This window comes from Trichechus manatus, unplaced genomic scaffold, assembly GCF_000243295.1.
Source record: "Trichechus manatus latirostris isolate Lorelei unplaced genomic scaffold, TriManLat1.0 scaffold00033, whole genome shotgun sequence".
Lineage (NCBI taxonomy): Eukaryota > Metazoa > Chordata > Mammalia > Sirenia > Trichechidae > Trichechus > Trichechus manatus.
Genome location: NW_004443969.1, coordinates 14,028,044 through 14,049,764, shown reverse-complemented (window position 1 = coordinate 14,049,764; position 21,721 = coordinate 14,028,044).

Below are 21,721 nucleotides of genomic sequence, written 5' to 3'. Positions count from 1 at the left end.
TTTGAGATAATTGAAAATACCATGACTTGGGTCGGGCACACCTTAGTCCTCAATATGACATCTTTGCTTTTTAACACTTCAAAGAAATCTTTTGAAGCAGATTTGCCCAATGAACTATGTTTTTTGATTTCTTGACTGCTGCTTCTATGGGTGTTCATTGTAGGTCCAAGTAACATGAAGTTCTTAACAGCTTTAGTATTTTCTCTGTGTATCATGAGGTTGCTCATTGGTCCAGTTATGAGGATTTTTATTTTCTTTATGTTGAGGTGTAAACCATACTGAAGGCTGTAGTCTCTGATCTTCATCAGTAACTGCTTCAAGTCCTCTGCACTTTCAGCAAGCAAGGTTGTGTCATTTGCATATCACAGGTTGTTAATGAGTCTTCCTCCAATTCTGATGCCCCATTCTTTTTCATATAGTCCAACTTCTCGGATTACTTTCTTAGCATGCAGATTGAATAAGTATGGCGAGAGGTTACAACCGTGACACAGTATCCTCTTGTTCTGTTCGAATGACTGCCTCTTGGTACAGGTGGTGCATGAGCACAATTAAGCGTTCTGGAATTACCATTCTTCGCACTGTTATCCATAATTTGTTATGATCTACACAGTGTAATGCCTTTGCATGACCAATAAAACTCAGGTAAACATCTTTCTAGTATTCTCTGCTTTTTGGCCAAAATCCAGTCAACATCAGCATTGATATCCTTCATTCCATGCCCTCTTCTGAATCCAGATTGACTTTCTGGCAGTTCCCTATCAATGTACTGCTGCAACTGCTTTTGAATTATCTTCAGCAAAATTTTACTTCTGTGTGATATTAATTATATTTTTTGCTATTTCCACATTCTGTTGGATCACCTTTCTTTGGAACGGGCACAGATATGGATGGATCCCTTCCAGTTGGTTGGCCAGGTAGCTGTTTTCCAAATTTCTTGGCATAGACAAGTGGCTTCCAGCTTTGCGTCTGTTTGTTTAAACATCTTAATTGATATTCTGTCAATTCCTGGAGACTTGTTTTTCACCAATGCCTTCACTGCAACTTGGAATTATTCCTTCAGTACCATCAGTTCTTGATCATTATGCTACCTTCTGAAATGGTTGAATATCAACCAATTATTTTAGGCACGTGACTCTGTGTATTCCTTCCACTTATTTTTAAAAAAAAGTTTATTTTGTTTTAGATGAAAGTTTACATTGCAAATTATTTTTTCACTCAAACATTATACACAAATTGTTTTGTGACATTGGTTGCAATCATCACAATGTGTCAGGATTCTCTTCCTTTCTCTTTCCACTCTGGGTTCTCTGTGTCCATTTGTCCAGTTTTTCTGTCCTTTCCTGCCTTCTTGTGTTTGCTTTCAGGCAGGTGTTGCCCATTTGGTCTCATGTACTTGACTAAACTAAGATGCATATTCCTCACATGTGTTATTGCTTGTTTTATAGGCCTGTCTATTCTTTGTCTGAAAGGTGGACTTTGGAAGTGGTTTCAGTTTTGAGTTAGCAGGGTGTCCGGGGGCAGTATTCTGGAGGGTTCCTCCAGTCTCTGTCAGATCAGTAAATCTGGTCATTTTTTGTGAATTTGAATTTTTTTTATACATTTTTCTCCTGCTCTGTCCAGGATCCTCTATTGAGATTCCTGTTAGAGTGGTCAGTGGTGGTAGCTGTGCACCATCTAGTTGTTCTGGGCTCAGGCTGGTGGAGGCTGTGGGTCATGTAGTCCATCAGTCTTTTGGACTAATATTTTCCCTGTATCTTTGGTTTTCTTCATTCTCCTTTGCTCTGAATATGACACGATCAATAGATGTATTTTAGATGGCTGCTCCCAAGCTTTAGGACCCTAGACGCTACCCAACAAAGTAGGATGTAGAACATATTCTTTATGAACTAAGTTATGCCAATCAACCTATATGTCTCCCGAGACCATGGTCCCCAGTCCTCAGCCCCAGTAACTTGGTCCCTCAAGGTATTTGGATGTGTCTAGCAGGCTTCTATGACTTTGCTTTGGTCGAGTTGTACTGCCTTCCCCTATGTTGTGGGTTGTCTTTCCCTTCACCACAGTTAACTTGTCTACTGTCTTATTAGAGATTTCCCTTCCCCACATGTCTCCTCCCTCATAACCATCAAAGTTTGTTTTTTTCTCTGTGTAAACACTTTCTTGGGTTTTATAATAGTACTATCTTACAATAACTGTCCATTTGTGATTGACTTATTTCACTCAGATAATGCCCTCCAGATCCATCCATGTTGTGAAATGTTTCATGGATTCATCATTGTTCTTTATGATTGCATAGTATTTCATTGTGTGTATGCACCATAATTTACTTATCCATTCATGTTGATGAGCACTTTGGTTGTTTCCATTTTTTTCTTGCTATTGTGAATAATGCTGCAATGAACATGGGTGTGCATACATCTATTCATGTGACAGCTCTTAGTTCTCTAACATATATTCCTAAGAGTAGGGTTGCTGGATCATACAGTATTTCTGTTTCCAGCTTTTTAAGGAGGCAATGTATCATTTTCCATAGTGGTTGTACCATTACATTCCCACCGGTAGTGTATAAGAGTTCCAGTCTCCCCAAAACCTCTCTGACATTTGTTATTTTCTCTTCTTTTTTTTTTTTTTCCCCTGCTTAATGTCAGTAATGTCTAGGTGAGATGGTATTTCATTGTACTTTTGATTTGCATTTCTCTAATGGCTAATTATCGTGAGCATTTCCTCATTTGTCTGTTAGCCACCTGAATATTTTCTTTGGTGAAGTGTCTGTTCATTTCCTGTGACTGTTTTCTAATTGGATTATTTGTCTTTCTATTTTGTTGAGGTGTTGAAGTATTATATAGATTTTAGAGATTAGACCTTTGTCAGATATGTCATAGCCAAAAATTTTTTCCCAGTCTATGAGTTCTGTTTTTACTCTTTTAACGAAGACATTATTGCATATTAGTGTTTAATTTTTAGGAGCTCCCTGTTATCTGGTTTATCTTCTTGGGCTTGTGCATTATTACTTATGGGTTGTATTGTATTTCTGCCATGTAGTAGGGGCTACTATCTTCTTTTGATGACTCCTGCGTCTTTCAATATTTTGCCCATAGAATCCTTCAATATTCCAACTCAAGGCTTGAATTTTTTATTCGGTTCTTTCAGCTTGAGAAATGCCGAGCGTGTTCTTCCCTTTTGATTTTCTATCTTTAGGTCTTTGCACATTTCATTATAATACTTTACTTTGTCTTCTCTAGCTGCCCTTTGGAATCTTCTGTTCAGCTTTTTTACTTCGTCATTTTTTTCATTTGCTTTAGCTACTCTACATTTAAGAACAAGTTTCAGCGTCTCTTCTGACGTTCATTTTGGTTTTTTCTCTCTTTCCTGTCTTTTTAATGACCTTTAGCTTTCTTCATGTATAATGTCCTTGATGTCATTACACAGCTTGCCTGGTTTTCAGTCATTAGGGTTCAGTGTGTCAGATCTATTCCTGAGATGGTCTCTGAATTCAGATGGGATGCACTCGAGGTCACACTTAGACTGTAGTGAACTTGTTTTAATTTTCTTCAGCTTCAACTTAAATTTACATATGAGTAATTGATGGTCTGTTCCACAGTTGGACCCTGGCCTTTTTCCAACTGATATTGAGCTTTTCCATCATCTCTTTCACAGATGTAGTCGATTCGATTCCTGTGTATTCCCTCTGGTCAGGTTCATGTATATAGTCACCATTTATGTCGCTGAAAAAGGTATTTCCAGTGAATAGGTCATTGGTCTTGCAAAATTCTACCATGTGACCTCCGGTGTCATTTCTGTCACCAAAGCCATATTTTCCAGCTAATGATCCTTCTTCTTTGTTTCCAACTTTCTCATTCCAATCACCAATAATTATCAGTGCATCTTGATTGCATGTTTGATCAATTTCAGACTGCAGAAGTTGTAAAACTCTTCAATTTCTGTATCTTTGGCATTCATGGTTGATGCATCAATTTGAACAATAGTCATATTAACTGGTCTTCCCTTGTAGGCATATGGATATTATCCAATCACTAACAGCATTGTACTTCAGGTGGAAATGTTCTTTTTGACAACGAATGCAATGCCATTCCTCAATTTATCATTCCCGGCATAGTAGATCATATGATTATTCAATTCAAAATGACCAATACCAGTCCGTTTCAGCTTATGAGTGTCTAAGATATCTATCTTCAAGCATTCCATTTCATTTTTGACAACTTCTAATTTTCCTAGATTCGTACCTAGTACAATCCACATTCCGATTATTAATGAATGTGTGTGGCTGTTTCTTCTCATTTTGAGTTGTGTCACATCAGCATATAAAGGTTCTGAAAGCGTTATTCCCCCTACATCATTCAGGTTGACCCTACCCTGACGAGGCAGTCCTTCCCCAGTCATATTTCAAGTGCCTTCCAACCTGAGGGGCTTATTTTCCAGCACTATATTGGACCATGTTCTGCAACTATTTGTAAAGTTTTCACTGCTGATATTTTTAGAAGTAGATCACCAGGTCCTTCTTCCTACACTGTCTTAATATGGAAGCTCCACTGAAACCTGTCCACCATGGGTAACCCTACTGGTATTTGAGATACCAGTTTCATAGCTTCCAGCATCACAGCAACATGCAAGCCACCACAATACAACAAACTGACAGACGAGTAGCAGCACTTTGTTCTATGAGGATTTTAATGTATTTTACATAATATATATAAATATATTTTAGTAACTTAAAAAGATTATTCAAATATTTGAAATCTTAAAAAAAAAATTTTTAGCAACGTTGATATTTTCTTTCTCAATCCCCAATTGCTCTACCACCATTTCTCCCTCTCCACATACCTACTGTTACCTAGAGATAAAATGGCATTTTTACATGGGCACATGGAGAACAGAAGTTTCTGACATGAACACTTACTAAACTATACATGTGAATAACAATATCTAACTTTCCAAAGTTCTCTAACATCTAATATCTATTTGAGCCCCACAACAGATCCATGTAGTAGGCACATCTAATGTTATTTCCCAGATAAATAATGGAGGCCCCAAAGAATTCAACAACCATAAGAGGATGTATCATTTCCTTTCTAACTACTAGCCACTGCAATAGCTCAGAATAGGGACTAGAGGGAGCAGTGGGTTCAAATGGAGTTGACTTTAATAACTTGGAGCAAAATGAAAAAGGAAAAATAGTTTTTCTTCTCAGACTTTATTTCTATATCTCCCATGAGCAGAAAAATTAGTAATGAATCAGACAGCCTCTTCAAATTCCCTTCTGTCCCGTTATTATATAGGTTTATCCACTTAGCATAACAGAATAGCAGAGGTTGTGGTCCACCATTTTTTATTTCTCAATTAGACTGCACATTCTGTTCCAGCATTTTCTCTCAGAATAGGGTTAGCCAGGGTTGCGGAGGAGCACACCTGTCAGATTAAACTCACTTACATTCATTTTTATTCATTGCCACTGCTAATATGTATTACTATTTGCATGCAAAATCTAATACCTTAAAGCTTCTGGAAAAAGAAGACTATTAAAGAGAAAGTTGTAGTGAATATAGATATTTTTCCTCTTCAGAGGAAATTTGATTTGTAAATATGGAACATTTTTAGAAATAAAATAAATGAGTCTTCCACTCTCATGTATGAAGATCTTTGTCCTTATTTCGAAATACAAGGTCATTTATCTTTTAATATGTCAACATTTGTACTCTATTTCATGAAACTCAGTATTTGAAGAATGCTTGAATTTTTAATAAAAAAAGTAATCATTCTTTTCAATTACAGTTTCTTAAAATAGCTTTTCTTCACTTCCAAATTCAGATTTTAAATCCTCTATGAATAAAATCATGAAAAAAAACTTCACGTATTTCTTTTTGTGTTCAAATGAATGGAATCAGAAATATATTGTTGACAGTAAGACAATTAAATGTCACATTCTAAGAATGCTTACTTTATTATAAATCACATGACTTCTTTATTTTTCCAGATGATTAATGGTCTTGGGGAAGCTTGTCAGATTTGTTTATGTATGTTTCATGCTTTTCTCGTTTGATGTTTTGTTTTAGATCCTTTAAGGCAAATTGAGATTTTGACTGAGAATACACATGTAACTAATTTTACCCTTTGAACTTGGTTGATTAGTCAATTCTGCTTAGACAAGCACACACACCTATACATGTGCATACACATGCATATGTATACAACTAATAAAATAACGTATACAACAATAAAACAATGACAGAAAAACAAAAAAAATTAAGAAAAATACCAAATATTAACAATTTGAAATGATTTTGTTAGACATAAAGTCCATGGATGTCAACGCAAGTCAATCCAGCCAAAATTTATCAATAACGTTTCAATTCGATTTTGCCACAAACTAAGGCAATCTCAATTGGAAATCTCCTACGGAAATTTCTATAGAGGTTTGGATGTGACAAGTGATAGATTATTATAGCAGTGAAACTAAACATACGGGATGAAGCAAGAATAAAGTCCTAATGTCCCATGCAGACAACAGAAGCCAGATGCAGTGGTCCTTATACTGAAATCATGTACCTGATGGTAGAGAGAAAATAAGTAGAATTTATTTTTCTTAAGCAATTTCTTTTCAGATAAGAGATTAAGGAAAACAAAGGACTAGATACCAACAAGCATGAATCTTTCTAACTTTCAAATAATACATACGTGTTTACAATTAGAAGACTCAAGGATTTGTTATTAATCAATGGTCTCCTTCTTGCATGGAATCATATATTTGTTTATGGCCAAAAAGTAACTCAGAATTGGTTGGTTTTGTTTTGTCTTGTTGTTTTTGTTGCTGTTTTAAAAGAACAAATCAAGAGTATATGAAGACAGCACTCAGGAGAAATGAGAAACATTCATCTGGAGGATTATTACTGAGCACTATGGTTTTGATATTGTTTAGATACTGTCTTAGGTATCTAGTGCTGCTGTAATAGAAATACCACAAAGTGTGGCTTTAACAAACAAATATATTTTTTCGCATTAGGAGGCTAGAAGTCTGAATTCAGGGTGCTGGCTCTAAGGGAATGTTTTCTTTCTCTGTCAGCTCTGCAGGAAGGTCCTTGTCTCTACTGAGCTTCTACTACTGGGCAGTCTTCATGTGGTTTGGCATCTCTCTTCCCTCACTTCTACTTCTTTCAATTGCTCGTTTCATCTCTCTTAGATCTCAGAAGAGATTGACTCAGGACACACTAATCCTGTCTCATTAACGTAATAAAGACAAGTCATTCTCAAATGGGATTCTAACGACAGGCGCAGAGATTAGGATTTATAACACATGTTTTCAGGGGACATAACTCAATCCATAACATTTCACCCATTGGCCCCCCAAAAATTCATGTCCTTGTCACATACAAAACACACTCACCCCATCACATCATCCCCAAAGTCTTAAATCAACTCCAAGTTCAATAACTCATCTTTTGAATCATCTAAATCGAATATGGCTGAGACTTTAGACATATTCCATCCTGGTACAAAATTCCTCTTCATCTGTAAACCTGTGAAATCTATAAGGCAAATTATCTGTTTCCAAAGTACAATGGTGAAACAGGCACAAAGTAGACATTTTCATTACAAATGGGAGAAATTGGAGGGAAAAAAAGTGATAACAGGCACCAAGTGAGTCCAAAATCTAGCAGAACAATATACATTATCTCTCAAGCTTTGAAAATAACCCTCTGTTCTCTGAGATCATCTACAAAATGACCCTGCTTTCCAGACTATGGGTGTTGACTATGCCCTCTGGATTCTGGATGTAAGTCCCTCAGCCCTGGGCTTCAGCTCTGCGTTCCAGGCCCTATGGGATGGCAACTCTGCTCCCTGAGCTTTAGGTGGCCCAATTCTCTTAGTCCATCTGAGTGATGACCCTACTCCCTCAGCCCAGGCAGGTCCAGTTCTTCTGCCCCTTGGACATGGCAGCCCTGACCCATCAGCTTTGGACATCAGCCCAGTCCCCCTGACACACTTTAACTGCAACCCCACACTCCAGAGCAGAGTAGGCAAAGATCCGACTCTTTGAAACTAGGAGGCTGTGGCTACACGCTTTGAGATCCAGGAGATTGGCCCCATCCATTGAAACCAAGAAGGCCCTGCTTCCATTGCTCCTTCCAACAGTTCTGCTGATCTCTGAGCTGCTCCAGGGATGATCCTTTTCTTGGAAGACAACAGATATATCTCCTTTGGCCTATTTCCTGCCTGTAAAATTCCGAGAGGCAGACGGCGTTCTTTCCTTCTTTCTCTGTACCCTTCAGTCTAAGCTGATGAGTTTTCTGCTGTAGTAGTTGGTTAGATTTATCAGTCATAGGTTTAATCCCTTTAAGAAAAGATTGTGTAGCCACTTTCTTTGTAAAAATTCTAGGACTTGTGTCCTTAATTTGTACAACAGAATTTTCAAATAGTAAGTTCTGTTTTCATTTTGCATAGTTCATTTTTAAGTCCATTTCTTTCCTCTCACATTTTATTATAAGTGGCAAGGAGAAACCATGTGACCTGTTTAAGATCTTGCTTAGAAATCTCGTCAGCCAGATATCCAAGTTCATCACTTACAAGTTCTACCTTCTACCAAACATTTGAGCATAATTCAGACAAGTTGTTTTTTGCCACTGCATAAAAAGCATCAACCTTTCTCCATTGTCCAATCACATGTTTATCATTTTCTTTTGAGGCCTCACCAGTAGCACATTTAACCTTCACATTTCCAGCAACGTTCTGTTGCTGGTGTCATATGTATTTTCTAAGATGACAGAGACTTTCTCTATTGCTCTGCTCTTCTCGCTTCCTTCTGAGCCCTCACTAGAATTGCTTTTGACATCAATAATTCTACCAACAGTCTCTTCAAGACAATCTAGACTTTTATTATTAGGCATCTTAAAACTCTTCCAGCCTCCACCTATTACCCTATTCCAAAAACACTTCCACGTTTTAGGTATTTGTTAAAGCAGCACCCCCACTTCTCGGTACCAAATTTTCTTAGTTATCTAGTGCTGCTATAACAGAAATACCACACAGTTGGGTGGCTTTGACAAACAGAAGTGTAGTCTTTTACAGTTTAGGAGATTAGAAGTCCACATGGAGAGTTCTGGCTCTAGGGGAAGTCTCTCTATCTGTCAGCTTTGGAGGAAGGTCCTTGTCTCTTCTGTGCTTCTCTTCCTGGACAATTGTCATGTGGCTTGGCATCTCTCTTCCCTCACTTCTGCTCCTTTTCATTGCTTGTTTAATCTCTCTTATACCTCAAAAGAGATTGACTCAAGACACACCCTATATAACCCATTCCCAAACAGGATTATAACCATAGGCTTAGAGGTTAGGATTTACAACACATAAAATTATTGAGGGGCACAGTTCAATCCATACACAGTAGTTTCTTGAAAAGCTGTCTCAACATTCTGAGCCTTTAAAAACCACAAAAACCAAACCTGTTGCTGTCAAGTCGATTCTGACTGATAGTGAATCTTTGGGCACCTACAAATCCCATCCCGCTACATTTTCTGAACGAAGATAAGAGCAAAATTTGAAGATTTAAACAGAGTTACTCATTAGAACAGAGCACTGGTGGCACAGTGGTTAAGCTGCTAACCGAAAGGTTGTCAGTTCAAATCCATTAGCTGCTCTTTGGAAACACTATGAGGCAGATCTTCTCTGTCCTACAGGGTCACTATGAGTTGGAATCAATTTGATGACAACGGGTTTGGTTTGGTTTTTGTTTTTACTCATTATAAAATTCTGTTCTCCTCTGTAGGATTTGTTCTCAGCTCAATATTTCCCTTTCTTGCCTCTTAATTCTATATTAGACATCCTCCAAGGCATAGGGGGAAGAAATTCCAACTTACCTCTGTAATCAGGGAAAAACTACTGAGTGCCTTGCACATTTCTGTTATCGTGCTGTTGTAGCAGGTAATATGCCAAGGCCCAAATAAATCTACACTTTACTTTCTCTGCCGTTTGTGCTTTCTTGTTGGCTTGACAATTGTAGGAGCAAGAGTATTGATTCCAATTGCCAATAGAGACCAACTGTCTTAGATCCTAAATTTAAACTCTACCTTTAATGTCTTCAATTTCAGACTTTACAAAGACCTCCAGAAATTTAACCAAGGAAAACCAAATATGGTCTAATTATGTGATAGCATAGTTAATTTGAACACCGTATTTTCCCAAAACTTCTTTTATTGAAGAATTATCTCCATCAGTAGTTTTTTTTTTTTTTTTTTGTCAAGGAAGTTCTTTATGTCTAAATACTGCTCTTTTTTTCCAAGTCAATTTGATTGAAATGGCTTTTACTTGGTCTAAAAGCCTTATTAATAAATGTTGTTGCTGTTGTATGCCATCAAGTACACTTCAACTTATAGTAACCCTATGTAATAGAGTAGAACTGCCCCATAGGGTTTTCTAGGCTGTAATTTTTATGGACTAATTCCTGGAAAAGGACATCACACTTGTTAAAGTAGACTGTCAGTGAAAAAGAATAAGTACCACAACGAGAGGGATTGACACAGGGGCTGCAACAATAGGCTCAAACATAGCAACGATTGTGAGGATGATGCTGGGCTGAGCCGTGTTTTTTTGTGTTGTACATAGAGTCGCTATGAGTCAGAACTGACTTGACAGTACCTAACAGCAACAAAGTTTTATGGGAGCAGATTGCCAGGTCTTTCTTTCATGGAGCTGTTGAGTGGGTTAGAACTGCCAACCTTTCTATTAGCAGTCAAGCACTTAACCATTAGACTATCAGGGCTCCTATTAATAAGTGTAGAACTTCTTAATCTTTGGTTTGCATGTGTTTCAAGTTCACACTTGAAACAATAGCATTCTAATTATCAGTTAGGTAAGGCAGAATCTTCTCCCCGATCATAATCTTCAAGGGCCTATAACAAATTACTCATGATTTAGGAGCGACGCCTTCTCATTTGTCTGGTGCTGTAGCCCTCGAATTCTATTTGAGGATTTTTAGTGAAACTCCATGTGCGTGTATTTCATACTATGAAAACATTCAAACGGAAAATAGATTTGGGACTAAATATGAGTCTCCTCATAGGCAAATTATACACAGAAACACTAGGTATATAAATAGAAAATAAAGATTATAAAATCTAGCCTTTATCCTTTATTTAGCCTTAGATTGGAGCAGTAGGCATAAAAAGTAAAGGGAGATTTTTACCTTTGGCACTACATTTATTTGTATAATTTTCTATACTCTAAGCTTATTTTATTAATATATTTGAATGCTTATTATATCTTCCTTGGTAGCATATATGCCACACCAGAACAGGGACCTTGCCTCTCTTATTCACAATTAAATCCCCCTAGTACACTCCCTGCCTTTAAGAACCCTATAATAATTGTTGAAAAGTTGTTGTGAGCTGCCATTGAGTTGATTCTGACTCATGGCAACCCCTTGTGTGGAGTACAATTGCTCCATAGGGTTTTCAAGCTGTGATCTTTTGGAAGCAGATCACCAGAACTGTCTTCTGAGGCAACTCTAGGTGGGTTTGAACTGCCAACTTTTCAGCTAGTAATCAATCGCTTAGCTATATGTGCCACCCAGGGATTACTATCACATATTTAGCTGTCTATATTACAAGGAAATCTGTGAAATTGTGTGAAATAAGCTACCTATATTAAGCCTGTTTGAAAAGTCAGAAGTCAGTGTTCTTAGAGCTGTTGAAGGTATGGACCTATATAAGTAGAGAGAATGATTGGCTTTAACACCCCAAGCTCTTGTCTTTGAAGCATTTGTTGGAAAGAGTCTAAAAGGCCTTTGTAGTAGTTAGGTCATTCCTATCAACTATTGATCAATCTCTTCTGTGATTTCCTGGAGAAAACATTAATCATCAATACTGTAAAGCAGTAATATTTTTCTTCTTTATTATTAGATTTTGATTGTGAATTTAATGCATATTTATTATAAAAAGGTATACAGAAAAAAGAGGGTGTATATTTTAATGGAAATTCCAGAACACTTAATTGTGCTAATGAAGAACCTGTACATAGACCAAGAGGTAGTCGTTCTAACAGAACAACAGAATACCGTGTGGTTTAAAATCAGGAAAGATATGTGTCAGGGTTGTATCCTTTCACCATACTTACTCAATCTACATGCTGAGCAAATAACCAGAGAAACTGGACTATATAAAGAAGAAAGTGGCATCAGGATTGGAGGAGGACTCATTAATAGCTTGCCATATGCAAAAGACACAACCTTGTTTGCTGAAAGTGAAGAGGACTTGAAGCAGTTACTGATAAAGATCAAAGACTACAGCCTTCAGTGTGGTTTACACCTCAACATAAAGAAAACAGAAATCCTCACAACTGGACCAATAAGCAGCATCATGATAAATGAAGAAAATATTGAAGTTATCAAGGATTTCATTTTACTTGGATCCACAATCAACATCCGTGGAAACAGCAGTCAATAAATCAAACAATGTATTGCATTTGGCAAACCTGCTGCAAAATATCTCTTTAAAGTGTTAAAAAGCAAATATGTCACCTTGAAGACTAAGGTGTGCCTGACGTAAGCCATACTATTTTCAATTATCTCCTCTGCATACAAAAGGTGTACAATGAATAAGGAAGACCAGAGAAGAATTGATGCCTTTGAATTGTGGTATTGGTGAAGAATATTGAAGATAACATGGACTGCCAGAAGAATGAACAAACCTATCTTGGAAGAAGTACAGCCAGAATGCTCCTTAGAAGTGAGGATGGCATGACTTTGTTTCATGTACTGTGGATATGTTATCAGGAGGGACCAGTCCCTGGAGAAGGATGTCATTCTCGGTAAAGTAGAAGCTCAGTGAAAGAGTGGAAGACCCTCAGTGAGATGAATTGACATGGTGGTTGCAACGATGGGCTCAAGCATAGCAATGATTTGTGAGGATGGCACAGGAGGTCTTTATGAGTCAGAATCGACTCGATGGCACCTAACAATAACAACACCTCTGTTAATCTTTCACCATGCAAATATTTGTGTGTGTTAATGTGTGTGTGTGTTTGTGTGTGTGTGTGTGTGTGTGTGTGTGTGTGTGTAGAGAAAGAGAGAGTTATATAGAACTGAAGACCTGTGAACAAAAAGACAAGCTAACTTTCCCAACACAGATGTCTGCTCCTATATAGCCAATATACAGCGCTGGAGAAAGCATAGGATAAACACTATAGACATTAATGTTTAAAAAGGGAGAAAATGGGAAGCCACAGCAGTCACTGTTCCATAGTAATTCTAAAATATAGTTGGGCACATTTTGCCATTTCCTTGATTAAATTTCAGTCCCACTCCTTTGGAGTTCTTCTTGATAGTTCCTGAATCTACCTCAAAGTTGTCAGTTCCAATCCCTGAGTTAATCTTCATTTTCCTCAAGTAATGGCCTCTGTTTGTAGCTGAGTAGTTTTCACAGTATGCTCCCTTCCCAAGGGCCTGTAAGGCACCAATATGAATATTTCTGAGATATCAGCAAAGAATCTTACAAGTCAACACGTATTTGATCTTTTCCCTAAAGTAATGTCTTAATTTGAGAATTGTTTGCCATCTGGAAAGTCTTGAAATGAGAAACAGTTTAATTTTCCAACTCAGCAAATTCTGCCTCATTATGCTTCCTTTAAATTTTGATTGAAAAGTGAACAGATTCTTTTTTTTTTCCCCCTTTCATCTCATCTCTTTCCTGTCACATTTTATTATAGGCAGATAGAAGGAAACAGGTAATACTTTGAACATTCTACCAGGAAACCATTAGGAGAATTTTCTATTTTCCACATTACCAAAGACAACAGTGGTGTCAAACTTTCTTACATTCATAATAAGAATCCTCTTTATTGTATCTTCCAGTTACTTTCTCTCACTTCCCCTAATTCCTCACTGATAGCCTTCTCACATCCCTTTAGATTTATAACATACTTCTCTAGACCTTTTAGACTTTCACTGTTTCTTTAATAATCTTCCAAATTCTACCCTCTGTCCAGTCCCCGTCTTACCAAAAGCCAGTGCCACATATTTTAAGGATCATCTTACTTCAAGCTACAAAATCTATTCAATTATTTACCATCACATAACAAACCACCCCAAAACTTCATGGCCTAAAATAAAAAATTATCATTTATGATGCTCACAAACTGCAGTTTTGTCAGGGCTTGGTATGAACAGCTTTTCACTGTTCCATGGATATAGATACCTATCTACTATCTCTATCTCTGTCCATATATTAAAGTGAGATAGATAGCTAGATAGATGAATACAAAATGTATAGAAAGATAGCAGCTTCGCTTTTATGAATATTTTTTATAGTAAGTATTGATTATCTAGTGAGAATTTAACAATATAAAAGACAAATGTCATTATTTTACAATAATGATTATACTTACTTGGCAAGCATGGTTATCTCCAGGAGATCATAGAAAGGCACGCTCTCTGTCATTAGGAATGATCTGACTCTTACAAAGGCCTGGTAGTCTGTTTCTAGCAAGTAATTCCAAAGCAGTTATTTAGGATGGTAAAATAAGATGTTGGCTACCTATGGGTGACAGAGGAAACAAGTATGATCATTGTTATCGATTGAATTGTGTCTACCCAAAATTGATACTGAAGTCTTGGCCATCTGTACCTGCTGATGTGATCCTGTTCAGAAATAAGATTTTTCTTTTGTTATGTTAAGGATGTCATACAAGTGTAGGGCGGATCCTAAATCTAATCACTTCTGAGTTATAAAAAAAGCAGAATAGGCACAGAGACATGCATAGGGGAAAGGCAGACATCAAGAACACCAAAGTACTCTAAGGATTGTAGCAAGCTACTAGACGCTGAAATAGACAAAGAAGGACCTCCTCCTACAACCACACACTAAATTCAGACTTTTAGCCTCCAGAACTGTGAGAAAATAATTTCTTGATCTTTAAAGTCACTCATTTGTGCAATTTTTGTTCTGGCAGCAGTAGGTAACTTAGACCATCGTATGCAAAGTTTTAAATAACAATACCTTTCAACAACTTTAAGAAGCTAGACTACTCACTTTTCTAAACAGTCGTAAAATGCATAGATTATACATTTTCACAAAATAGCTTGTACTATCTACTACTATATATGAATAATAGTCTTTTCTCAACAATATTATAAACTCCTTGAAGGCACGGCTGTTTCTTCATGTTCATCTTGCGTAGTCATTCATTTGACAAAGTGCTTGAGGGCCTATGATGTGCCAGGCACGGTGACCGATGGACACAATGGGCAAAGTCTCAAGGAGGTTACATTTTATACTGATCTTCTAAAGAGATCAATTAGTAAAATTACCTTAGATTTTAATACTTCATATATGCAATTTTTATGTGGTAAAATGATTTGCAGTTGAACAAAAAACACAAGAAGGTGCTTCTGAGATGGTGGCATTTGAGTTGAGACCTGAATGACAAAAAAGGTCCTAATACAGTGCTTCAGACCTAGCAGTTGATGAATATAACTATTGAAACATCATTTTTATTTATGAGATTATTTTTATAATTTATACCTCTTTAGGTACCCATGACCATAAGAATTGTAACTCTAGAATGTAGTCAACTAATCACCTTTTAGATTATCACCTCTCAAAGATGACTTTTTAACCACCCTCGTATGTTTTTCATGGTAGAATCTTTATGGAAAAATATATATTCTTTGTTTCCAGAAATTCACTTGAAACATTTATAATAAAGTGTCTAGAATATCCAAATGCCTTCTCGGAGGCATTCAGTTCTCAGATAATTAGATGATTTGATTCACAATCCAGTTCTAATAAAACTTACCTATAAAACTCGTTTCTCCAGGCTTCACTTTTTGGTTTTATGAGACGTGGGGTTGAATCTATCCCCAAGCTAAACTTTCAAAAGCCTGCTGAGAAGAACACAAAATTTGAGTCATAGTATTCATACAATTTAGAACTATCCTTGTCAGCAAATGGGTAATTAATCCCGAGAAAATTCTGAAATTCTGTAACACTAGTCTATTTTAAGATGTTTTATAGAGTTTTCCAAATATGTCATAAAACACAAGTTCCTTTGTCTCACATGTATTGCATGAGCCAAGAAAAGTATGAGGTTCTCATTTTGCTTTTTTTCCCCCAATTTATTTTAGCCATTCTGCCTATGGAATAGGGCATATTGGAAAGATTTGACCCAGGCATACCAAATTCCAAAGCATGCTGAACTCTTTCTCCCACTTACCTTTATACTCAGTTTCTCTTTGCCGTTCAAAGTTCCCCAAACAATACAGGCTAAAATATTTTCCTCACTACCCTCCCTTACATTTCATTAATTTAATATGGTTCCTACATGATGCAGACAGTTAAGCACTCAACTACAAGTCAAAGGGTTGGTAGTTCAAACATAGCCAGGGGCACCTCAGAAAACAGGCCAGGTGCTCTGGTTCTGAAAGGTCATAGCCTTGAAAAACCTTATGGAACAGTTTTACTCTGCACACGTGGGGCTGCCATAAGTCAGAATCAACTTGACTACAACAACAACAACAACTTGTTCTTTATGGGCTTAGCTGCAATCACACACATACTGGGATGTATTCTAGATTAGGTTGTAGGACAGAATTCAAGGTAGTTTCTCACTGTTTAGCCTCTAAAATTAGACTCTTGGATTTGTGACATGCTTCCTACTTCTTCACAGACTTAGGGGGAAGAATTACTAAGATAATTAAATTACAATGTATTCTCACAGTGCCTGGAACAAGAGTCTTAATAAATATGGGCTTAGTTTTTATGAGTTAACCCCACCTACCATATACGTGGAAACCTGATGGTGCAGTGGTTAAGAGCTCAGGCTGCTAACCAAAATGTCTGCAGTTGAAATGCACCAGCCACTCCTTGGAAACTCTATGGGGCAGTTCTACTCTGTCTTATAGGGTCTCTATGAGTTGGAATGAACTCGAAGGCAATGAGTTTGGTTTGGTTTACCATATATGTACATTTGTTAAAGAAAACTGTTCATCTAAGTAAGTTTCTAAATAATGGAATAATCTGAGTATATTTTTAATAAGGTGGTGTTCAGATTGGTAGAATAGTGAATATAGCATGATATCTGTCAAAGAAATATAGTTTAGAGTTTAATAACATATATTAGATGACCTTGAACAATGAAATTATGCACCTAAACCTGAAGTATTCTCTTCTATGGCTGGAGTGAATAGTATTTTTTTTGTTGTTGTTTATTGTGAGAACTGAATATTTGTAAATTGCCTGTTTGGTAGCTTCACTGAATTTTAGTTCCTTTCTCCATTCCTGTTCTTAACTTCGCAAGAAGTAGTAGAGCATAGAGACACAAATTTCCATCATGAAAGCAAAAGATCTGCATTCCATATTAGTCTGTATTTTCTAAATCACTGTATATTTACCTAAATCCTTCCAAATAGCAAATATAACAGAACAATTGAGGTAAATATCTGAAAGAGAGACTAAAAATATATAGACAAAATGACGGAGTAATTCAGCTAGGATTGTATGGTATGATGGACCATCTACAGGAGCACTAAATTTTGCTAGGTTTCCTGGTGAAGTAGCAGATTGAGAGAATCTTATTCACAAACTTCTCTGAAATATAAAGACTTGAGTCTAGCATATCTGTGTGTCACCACAATACCAAGAACTGTGTAACAATATCCTATTACATATTTGTTGAATTAATAACTCAGCAAACTGCCCTCATTAGAGAAAATGGCATAATGCTTAACAGCAGACTTTTTTGCGCTTCTGAACTGACGTCTGTAAATGGCTAAAGTTGTGTGTCAACTTGCCTGGGCCATGATTCTCACTGGTTTGGCAGTTATGAAGAAGTTTGGCAGTTACATAATGCTGTATTAACCTCCATGATGAGATCTGATATAATGTAATCCTCTCCATGATGAGATCTGCTATGAGCAGCCAAACAGCTGAAAGGAAGTTTCTTTGGGGGTATTGCCTACATGCAGTATACGTAGACTTTCTGACAAAGCTCACTGGCTTTTGCTCTGCTCTGGATCCTGCATTTGGCTTGTCATTATCTGAACTCTGGTTCTTGGGACTTGAACCAGTAGCCTGCCATCTAACCTCTCAGTCATGGATTGGTCAACCTCTACAAACCACAAGTCAGCAGCCTGCCCTCTGACCTGCTGATCTTGGGTTCATCAGTCCCTGCACCTATGTGAGTCAGGAGAAGCCTCCAGCCTGATACCTGATCCACAGACTTGGGACTTTTCAGCCTTTACAACCACATGAGCCTTTTCCTTGATGTAAATCTCTCTCTCCCTCTCTTTCATTGTTGTTGTTGTTCAACTCATAGCAACCCAATGTACAACAAAATGAAACACAACCTGGTCCTGTGCCATTCTTGTCGTTGTTGTTGTGTTTGAGTCCATTGTTGCAGCCACTGTGTCAATCCATCTGGTCAAGGGTATTCCTCTTTTTTGTTGACCCTTTACCTTACCAAGCACGATGTCCTTCTCCAGGGACTGGTCCTTCCCAATAACATGTCAAAAATACATGAGACAAAATCTCACCATCCTCTCTTCTGAGGAGAATTCTGGCTGTACTTCTTCCAAGACAAGCTTGTTTGTTCTTCTGATAGTCCATGGTATATTCAATACTCTTTGCTAACACCATCATTCAAAGGCATCAATTCTTCTTTCGTCTTCTTCATTCATTGTCCAGCTTTCACAGGCATATGAGGTGATTGAAAACTTCATGGCTTGGGTCAGGTGCACCTTAATCCTCAAACTGACATCTTTGCTTTTCAACACTTTAAAGAGGTCTTTTGCAGCAGATGTGCTCAATGCAATACGCTGTTTGATTTTTTGCCTGCAGATTCTATGGGTGTTGGTTGTGGATACAGTAAAATGAAATCTTTGACAACTTCAGTATTTTCTCCATTTATCATGATGTTGCTTATTGGTCCAGTTGTGAGGCTTTTTGTTTTCTTTATGTTGAGGCATAATTCATACTGAAAGCTGTAGTCTTTGATCTTCATCAGTAACTGCTTCAAGTCCTCTTCCCTTTCAGCAAGCAAGGTTGTGTCATGTGCATATTGCCGGTTAATAAGTCTTCCATCAATCCTGATGCCACATTCTTTTTCATATAGTCCGGCTTCTCAGATTATTTGCTCAGCATACAGATTGAATAAGTATGGTGAAAGAATACAACTCTGACACACACCTTTCCTGATTTTAAACCGTACAGTCTCCCCTTGTTCTGTTGGAATGACTGCCTCCTTGTTTATGTACATGTTCCTCAAGAACACAATTAAGTATTTTGGAATTCCCATTCTTCACAATGTTGTCCATAATCTTTTATGATCCACACAGTTAAATGCCTTTGTGTAGTCAATAAAACACAGGTAAACATCTTTCTGGTATTCTCTGTTTTCAACCAAGATTCATCTGGCATCAGCAATGATAGCCCTCGTTCCACTTCCTCTTCTAAATCTTGACGGAATTTCTGCGGTTCCCTTTCGATGTACTGGTGCAACCACTTTTGAATGATATTCAGCAAAATTTTACTTTTATGTGACATTAATGATATTGCTCAATAATTTTCACATTCTGTTGGGTCACCGTCCTTTGGAGCGGGCATAAATGTGGATTGCTTCCAGTCCGTTGGCCAGATAGCTGTCTTCCAAATTTCTTGGCATAGACCAGTGAGCACTGTCAGCACTGCATCTGTTCGTTGAAACATCTCAAATGGTATTCCATCCATTCCTGAAGCCTCGTTTTGCACCATTACCTTCAGTGTAGCTTGGACTTCTTCCTTCAGTACCACCGGTTTTTGATAATAAGCTACCTCCTGAAATGGTTGAATGTCGACCAATTCTTTTTGGTACAGTAACTCTGTGTATTCTTTCCGTCTTCCTTTGATGCTTCCTGTATCATTTAATATTTTGCTTATAGACTCCTTTAAAATTGTTACTTGAGGCTTAAATTTTTTTCTTCAGTTCTTTCAGCTTAGGAGCCCTGGTGGCACAATGGTTAGGAGCTCGGCTGCTAACCAAAAGATTGGCAATTCGAATCCATCAGTCACTGTTTGGAAAGCCTATGGGGCAGTTCTACTCCATCCTATAGGGTTGCTATAAGTAGGAATTGACTCAATGGCAACAGGCTTTTCAGCTTGAGAAATGCCGAGCTTGTTCAGCAAGTGTATTTCATTATTTACTTTACTTTGTCTTCTCAAGTAGCCCTTTGAAATCTTTTGTTCAGCTCTTTTACTTCATGTCTTCCCATTTGCTTTAGTTACTATATGTTCAAGAGCAAGTTTCAGAGTCTCTTCTGACATCCATTCTGATCTTTTCTTTCTTTCCTGTCTTTTTAATGACCTTTTGCTCTGTTCATGTATGATGTCATCCCAGAACTCATCTGGTCCTGGGTCATTAGTGTTCAATGAGTAATATCTATCCTTGAGATGGTCTCTAAATTCAAGTGGGATATAGTCAAAGTCATATTTTGGCTCTCATGTACTTGCTCTAATTCAGCTTCAACTTGAATTTGCATATGAGCAATTAACCGTCTGTTCTGAAGGCGGCTCCTGGCCTTATTCTGACTGGTAATATTGAGCTTGTCTATTGTCTCTTTACACAGAAGTAGTCCATTTGATTCCCGGGTTTTCCATCTAGTGAGGTCCATGTGTATAGTGGCTATTTATGTTATTGAAAAAAAAGGTATTTGCGATGAATAAGTTGTTGGTCTTGCAAAATTCTATCATGCAACCTCTGGCGTTATTTCCATCACCAAGGCCATATTTTCCAACTACCGATCCCTCTTCTGTTTCCAAATTTCACATTCCAATCACCAATAATTATCAACACATCTTGATTGCACGTTTGATCAATTTCAGACTGTAGAAGTTCGTAAAAATCTTCAGTTTCCTTATCTTTGGCATTAGTGTTAGGTGCATAAATTTGAACAATCGTCATATTAAGTGGTCTTCCTTGTAGGCATATGGATATTAGCCTATCACTGACAGTGTTGTAGTTCAGGATAGATCTTGAAATATTCTTTTCGACAACAAATGTGATGCCATTCGTCTTCAATTTTTCATTCTCAGCAGAGCAGACCATATGATTGTCTAATTCAAAATTGCCAAAATCAGTCCATTTCAGCTCAGTAGTGTCTAGGATATCAATCTTTATGTGGCCCATTTCATTTGTGATGACTGCCGATTGTCCTAGGTTCATACTTCGTGCATTCTATGTTCCAATTATTAATGGATGTTTGCAGCTATTTCTTCTCTCTCTCTCTCTTTCTTTTTTTGAGTTGTGCCACATGAGCAAATGAAGGTCTCAGAAGCTTGACTCCATTCACATCATTAAGGTTGACTCTACTTTGAGGAAGCAGCTCTTCCCCAGTGGTATTTTGATTGCCTTCCAACCTGAGGGTCTCATCTTCCAGCACTATATTGAAGAGTGTAGCGCTATTAATAAGGTTTTCAGTGGCCAGTTTTTCAGAAGTAGACTGCCGGGTCCTTCTTCCCAGTCTCTCTTTGTCTGGAAGCTCTGCTGAAATCTTTCCACCATGAGTGTCTCTGCTGGTATTTGAAATACCAGTGGCATAGCTTCCAGTATCACAGCCATACACAAGCCACCATAGTACAACAAACTGACAGACATGTGGTGGTCTCTCTCTGTCTGTATATGTGTGTGTGTGTGTATATATATATATATGTATATGTACACATATATATATACATATACATATGTCCCTTTCTTC